The following is a 7,727-nucleotide window of genomic DNA, read 5'->3' as shown; positions in this document are numbered from 1 at the left end:
GAGGGATGCCATGAGTTTGAGGCCAGCCTGGACTACATAGTGTTTCAGTCCTGCCTAGGTTACAATGTAAAAACCAAAGGTAGGAAGTGGGTGGTAGAGAAATTTTATACATACTATATACATACATACATACATACATACATACGTGTGTATTTGGTTTTGATGTTTTTTTTTCTGATACAGGGTTTCTCTGTGTAGCCTTGGTTGTCCTGGACTCACTCTATAGTCCAGGCTAGCCTCCAACTCACAGCAATCCACCTGCCTCTGCCTCTCTGAGTACTAGGATTAAAGGAATATGGCCCCATACCTGGATAATATAATTATTTTCTGGCTAACTTATTTTTTTAAAGTTTTATTTATTTTAATTTTTACATGTATGAGTGTTTTGTCTGTATGTATGTCTATGTACCACATGTGTGCTTGGAGCCCACAGGGCCAAGCCAAAAGGAGAATCAGTTCCCCAAAACTGGAGTTAAAGTTGGTTGTGAGCCACCATGTGAGTGCTGAGAACCAAACCCTGCAAGAGCAGCCACTGTGCTGAACCACTGAGCCATCTCTCCAGCCTGAGACATCAACATTTCAAAACAGAACCTTTGAGGCTGAGACACTCGCCTTAATCTCTTCAGAACTCAAAAAGCAAAACACATTTCCTCAGTTGCTGGGTCACCAAGCGGGGTTAGGACTTCAGAAGGAGGAGATAACCCATCCCATAACAGCTACCTTGACAGCTCTATGCCCAGAGTTTAAACTCTTTTTCCCTCAAGACAGGGTTTCTCTGTGCAGCTTTGGCTGTCCTAGACTCGTTTGTAGACCAGGCTGGCCTCGAACTCACAGAGATCTGCCTGTGTCTTTCTCCCGAGTTGGGATTAAAGGTGTACGTCACCATGCCCAGCCCAAGAGTTTTAATTTTTATTTATGTGTATGGTGGTGATGGTGGTAGTGGTGGTAGTATGTGTGTGTGTGTGTGTGTGTGTGTGTGTGTGTGTGTGTGTGTGTGTAGAAGTGCAGACATGAGTTCATTTTGCTGCCAAGTAAAGAATTAAGAGGAAGGAAAGAAATGTTACTAGGAGTCTTGGGGGGTCCCAATGGAGCCATCATATGATAGCTGGGAAATCAGGATCCTCTCTTAGGGTTCTTGGCTTCATTAATAAAATAATTTAAGAATAAATGCAAACAGAAGCTCAAGGACAGAGAACAGACTCAAAGGGAAGGTTGGGGACCATTTGTTAGAGGGACAGGTGAGCTATAACTCTCAGAGCTGCCTGTAGGGAGAGAGACTGGAGAAGAGAAGGAAACACAGCTCGGGATAAGAGCAGGACAGCAGACATCCATGCAGCCTGGGGAGGGGGTAGTAGCTCAGAGTGAGTTAGGAACTCCAAAGCCTCATTTGGGGAGTTTTGGGCCAGTATCTGAAAGAAGACAGACAAGGAGAAAAAGAAATAGATATGCTTTTCTGAGTCAGGCCTGAGAAAGGTGGGCAGACCCAGCCAAACCGCTCTCTAGGTCCCTAACCTACCCCATCAGATCAACCCTTCAGGACGAGGCAAGGGCATGGGCCTACAGTAGATCCCACTGTTGAGAGGATCCTCAGGAGTTACTGGGTGTTGTGAGCCATCCCACAGGGTTTCCCAAAACAAAACCCTGTCCTCTGGAAGAGCAGCAAGCACCTTAACCACAGAGTCATATTCCCAGGTCCCTTAAGTAGTTTTTGTTGCTGTTTTTTGTTTTTGTTTGTTATTTTTTGCTTAATAGCCCTGGCTGGCCCGAAACTCGTTAGGTAGTCCAAGATGGCCCCAAACTCAGAGACTGACCCACCTCCGCCCCCCCCCCCCCCCCCCCCCAAGCTCACCACCATACCTGGCATGCTTGATTCTCAAAGGTGCAATCAAGCTATCCATTTTAGAAAGACTTAAAGAGGACTTGGCTTCCTGAGTTTTTGGTTTGGTTTGGTTTGCTTCTTTGAGACAGTCTCACTCTCAACATAGCCTCTTAAATGCTGCAACTACAGGCACGAGCCAGCATTTTCAGCTACAAAATTATTATAAATTAAACTATGTGATTGAATTTTATACTTCACCATACTCTCTGTGAAGAGAATACTAAGACGATGGTATTACTAAGCTTTGAAGTAAGTGATCTGAAAGAAAGACTCTCATGGAGCATCTCTGTGGACTTAGTGATGCTGCCAGGCATCAAACACCAAATCCAGGGTCATTCCCAATAAGACTGTGACCCAAGCCTGTGAAACAGCTCAGCAGATAAAGAAAGGTACCTGCCTACAGACCAGAGTTGGATTCTCAGCACCCGCACAGTGGGAAGGAGAGGACCGACTCCTGCAAATTGTGCTCTGACCTCCACACCTGTGTCATGGCATATGAACACCCGCACACAAAATAAATAAATTAACTCAAAATAAAAGATGGGTGGCATGCTAACAAGCACATCACTGTCCTATTCAACTGTACGCCCCCTCCCAACCTCCACCACATGATATCTAATAGGTGCTCAGTCAATGTGGAACTCAGAGATCCATCTGCCTCTGCTTCCTGACTGCTGGGATTAAAGGTGTACGCCACCATCGCCCGGCCTCCATGTGGGCATTTTAATTCCACTCTGAAGCTGTGCCACGCCTGTTTTTTTGGCCTCACTGCTCACCCTTCTCATTCCTAAGCAAATGTATCCGTTTCTCTCTCACCCCAGGTACCAGCATATCCATACTCTTGACCTACCTTTCCAGTGGCTGTCACACAGTATCTATTCTTGCTGTGTAGATACCACACTGCATTCCACAGGTCAATTTTCCTGTTCTTTTCACTAGATTTCAGACTCCTCAAAGACAGGAAAAATGCTCCCCACATGGCAGGACTTGAGATAGCGTTGCCTCCAACCTGTGCTACCTGATTCATACACCCAGCCTGACTCCCAGTGAAAGAGAACAGACATCCTGTCATGACGTGGTCCACCCAAAATGAGTACCACAAAAAAACCAAAACAGCTTGTGGTGGTGGAGGCATGGCTCAGGCAGTAAGAGGTCTGGTGCTCTCCCAGATGACCCAAGTTCGGTTCCCAGCACTCATGGTTGGCAGCTCACAACTGCTATGTTTCAGCTCCAGGGATCTGATATCCTCTTCTGGCCTTTTCAGGCACCTGCACACACATGACATTCACACAGAGACACAGACAAATACACACAAATAAAATCGGGGTGTTTATTTGGTCGGTTTTTGGTTTGTTTGCTTTCTTTGAGAGGGTTTCTTTGTATAATACTCCTGGCTTTTCTGGATTCACTTTGTATACCAGGATGACCTTGAACTCAGAGATCTGCCAGCCTCTGCCTCCCAAATGCTGGGATTAAAGGTATGTGCCACTGCTACCCAGAAAATTGTTTAAAAAAAAAAAAAAAAACAGATTCCAAGATGGCGGCGAGCAGTGTGGACCTTGTGTAGAAGCTAGAGTAATTGAGTCAGGGAATTGGACTGATTTCTTAACCAGGAACACCAAGATCCCCACCCCACTACAGCAGGAGAACTCCACAGTTTGAAAGGAACACTATGGAAAACCTGTACTCCCCTGAACACAGGAAGAGCACGGACCCCCTGAAGAGCAGACCATAGTGGAAGCTGGGAACGGCGGGCAGAGAACTGCCACCAGAGGTGATTGGTGTGGTGTCCGGTAAGAACTGCTATGGGAAGTGGCAATTGATAGGGGCTGCAAGCAGTGGCTCATGACAGAGAGTGGAGACCAGCACCCTGCCTCAGTGGCGAGCTGTAAACAGCAGGGAGAAACAGAAGGATAGACTGCTCAACAGCTCAGAGCTCAGAGCAGCAAAACAGCGCCCATTGCTTGCACTGCTGTGTAGCCGAGGAGCAGAGGAGAGGCGGGGAGGAAGCCGAGCAGAGTCCGCCAGGCACCAGGAGCCCACTGCATGCACCACTGAGCAGCCGAGTAGAGCCTGCCACCTGCCTGCATCCTGCTCCCAGAGTCATCACTCCAGAACCCCGCAGCAGACTCATACACTGAGACTCACCCCTCTGACAAGAACTAAGGATTCCAAGATGGTGGCGATGAGGATGTGCGGTGTCTGATCTGCAGGGAAGAGATCCAGAAACTACCAGGAACCACGGACCACTGCAGGAGCTGGAGATCACTGGGTGAGAGAGATCTGCACAGTGCAGACCACAGGCTGATGGGCAGGTCTGATCTCCTGCCATCCAGAGTCACACAGACGAGTGCAGACCAATCCGCACAGCCTGGACTAGAGTCTGCCTGAGAGCTGGGAGCTGTGCCCTTGCTCGGCAGTGTGAATTCAGTAAATGGGACTGAAATTATCCTGGCAGTGAAGCATTAGAGCTCCTGGCTTAGGGAAATCTCGGAAAATGGGAGGATCTGTCCTCAGGCCCCCTTCACCCACCCTGCACCAGTCCACAGAAAGCCTAGGTGCCACAGGGGAGCAGAGAAGGCTGTGGTTGCTGTGACCAGACTCAGAGCATGATTTGCGACCCGAGACACTACCAGGAAAGATAGACCAGAGGAGCGGGGGATCACTGTCTGAGAGAGATCCTCATGGGCGGGTCTGACATCCTGCCAGTCAGAGGCACACAGAGGAAGGCAGATCAGTCCCCAGAGCCTGGTCTGGAGCCTGCTTGTGAGCTGGAAGCTGTGGCCTTGCTCAGCAGACTGAACTGGGTTAATGGGACTAAAATCATCCTGGCAGTGAAGCATCAGAATGCCTGGCCTAGGGAAATCTTGGGGAAATGGGTGAATCTGTCCTTAGACTCCCTCCACCCAAAACCAGAAGCTACTCCCCAACATCAAAGATGGCAAAATTAATAAAGACCAGCATAAAAACATAAACAACAAAACCCAAAACAATATGGCATTTCCAGATCCAAGCTATCCCCAAAAAAAGCAACCCAGAGAACTCAAATACAATTGAAATACAAGAAAATTATCTCAAATCCTTAGTAATGAAGATGATAATGGAAGAAATGAATAAAATCCATAACCAAATGCAGGAAGACACAGCCAAACAGGTGGAAGACATAAAAGAGGCCTATAGAGAAGCACTGGAAAAAATTCAGAAAAATACAAACAACCAGATGAAGGAAATCAATAAAGCAATTCAATATCTGAAGGCCTATAAAGAGGCAATGGAAGAAACTCAGGAATACACAAACAACTAGATGAAAGAAATCAATAAAACAGTTCAAGATCTGAAGATGAAAATGAATACAATGATAAAGGCACAGATAGAAGAAAAACAGGAACGAGAGAGCCTAGAGAGGAAGGCAAGCAACACAGAGATGAGCTTCTCTAACAGAATCCAAGAGATGGAGGAACAAATCTTGGGGCTAGAAGATACAATCATAGATCTAGAAGCAACCATGAAAGAAAATGCTAAATCTGAAAAACCCCTGACACAAAACATCCAAGAAATCAAGGACACCATGAAAAGAAGAAACCTAAGAATAATAGGAATTGAGGAAAAAGAAGATGCCAGACTCCAAGGCCCAGAAAATATCCCCCAATTTAAAGAAATTATAAACATACAAGAGGCCTACAGAACACCAAATAGAATAGACCAGAAAAGAAAAACTTCCCCCATATAATAATCAAAACACAAAATACACAGAAAAAAGAAGAAATATTAAAAGCACCAAGAGAGCCCTGGAAGGCAGAGCAGGTTGGAGGAGTGCCGGAAAACTAGGATTCCACCAGAAACTGGCAACTCTGGAGGACTCGGAGGCTGCCTGTGGGCCAGAGGTACCTGAGGATGATGAAGATGATGAGGAGACATTGCCACATTCCGAGGCTGTGGACGTGTTCTAAGAAGGGCTTGCCATGATAGTGCAAGACCCGCTGCTCTGCGACCTTCCAATCCAGGTTACTTTAGAAGAGGTCAACTCCCCGGTCATGCTGGAATATGGCCAAGGAATGACTGTGGGAGTGGGCAAGATGGACGGAGAGGTACTGCCTGTGGCCGTAGCACAGAATGCTACAGTCCTGGACCTGAAGAAGGCTATCCAGAGATACATGTAGCTCAAGCAGAAGTGGGAAGGAGGCGTTCATCACATCAGCTGGTCCTACAGGTGGTGGACATACTATCTGACCTCAGCTGGAGAGAAGCTCACAGAGGACAGGAAGAAGCTTAGGGATTATGGCACCCGGAATCAAGATGAGGTTTCCTTTATCAAGAAGCTTTGGCAAAAGTGAACCCCAGTTGCAGCAACATGACCTTTCCCAACAAAATGGCGCCCTCCTCTTGTCCTCACAGGTAGCCACATCACTGGAAAGCCCAGATAGAGCTGGCAGCGTTGAGCCCTGAGACCCTTGGAACATGGAAAATTCCTCTGCCTTTTGTTTTCCTTTGAATGTGGTCTGAAGGTCCTATGTGGTTGTGGGCCTGGCCTACAGAATAAACCTGTTTGCTTTGTATCTTGTAAAAAAATAAATAAATAAAATAAAAGCAGCAAGAGAAAAGGGCCAAGTAACATATAATGGCAAACCTATCAGAACTACACTCAACTTCTCAGCAGAGACCATAAAAGCCAGAAGGGGCTGGACAGAGGTCCTGCAAACCCAAAGAGACCACAGATACCAGGCCAGACTACTATATCCAGCAAAACTATCAATAACCATTGATGGAGAAAACAAAATATTCCATGACAAAAACAAATTCAAACAGTACCTATCCACAAATCTGGCTTTACAGAAGTTACTAGAAGGAAAACTCCACAACAAAGGGACACACTACAACCAAAACTACACAGGAAATAGATAACCACACCATCACAAAAACACAACCACACAAACTCTCTACTGTAACCAATAGCAAAATTAAGGGATTTAACAGTCACTGGTCATTAATATCTCTCAACATCAGTGGTCGCAATTCTCCAATAAAAAGACACAGACTAACTGAATGGATGCATAAACAAGATCCAACATTCTTCTGCATTCAAGAAACACATCTCAGACACAAGGATAGACATTGCCTCAGGGTAAAAGGCTGGAAAAAATATTTCAAGCAAACAGTCACAAGAAGCAAGCTGGTGTAGCCATTTTAATATCTAATAAAATAGACTTTCAACCAAAATTAATCAAAAGGGATGAGGAAGGACACTTCATACTCATCAAAGGTAAAGTCAAGCAAGATGACATCACAATTCTGAACATCTATGGTCCAAATACAAGAGCATCCACATTTGTAAAAGAACTATTAACAAAGTTTAAACAATACATCGATCCCCACACAGTAATAGTAGGAGACTTCAACATCCCACTTTCACTGAAGAACAGGTCATCGAAATGGAAACTAAGCTGAGAAATAGCAACATTAACTAATGTCATGAATCAAATGAATCTAACAGATATCTACAGAACTTTTCACTCAAACACAAAGGATTATACCTTCTTCTCAGCACCCCATGGAATCTTCTCCAAAATTGATCACATAGTAGGTCACAAACCAAGCCTCAACAGATACAAGAAGATTGAAGTAATACCTTGTATCCTATCAGATCACCATGGCCTAAGGCAAGACTTCAACAACAACAGAAATATCAAAAAGTCTACACATAAATGGAAACTAAACAACTCTCTACTTAATGTCACCTGGGTCAGGGAAGAAACAAAGAAAGAAATTGAGGACTTCCTGAAATTCAATGAAAATGAAGGAACAACATACCCAAATCTGTGGGACACGTTGAAAGCAGTGCTAAGAGTAG

The 7,727-nt window shown here is 45.3% G+C and overlaps 1 pseudogene; it reads left to right on the top strand.

Annotated features, from left to right (window-relative positions):
- Positions 1 to 5,780: 5,780 nt before the first annotated feature.
- On the top strand, positions 5,781 to 6,213 carry LOC127207427 (U11/U12 small nuclear ribonucleoprotein 25 kDa protein-like; annotated as a pseudogene).
- Positions 6,214 to 7,727: the final 1,514 nt, after the last annotated feature.

This window comes from Acomys russatus, chromosome 2 (assembly GCF_903995435.1).
Source record: "Acomys russatus chromosome 2, mAcoRus1.1, whole genome shotgun sequence".
Classification (NCBI taxonomy): domain Eukaryota; kingdom Metazoa; phylum Chordata; class Mammalia; order Rodentia; family Muridae; genus Acomys; species Acomys russatus.
Note: the sequence above shows the minus strand (reverse complement) of the source record. Positions and strands in the feature narration are given on the sequence as shown.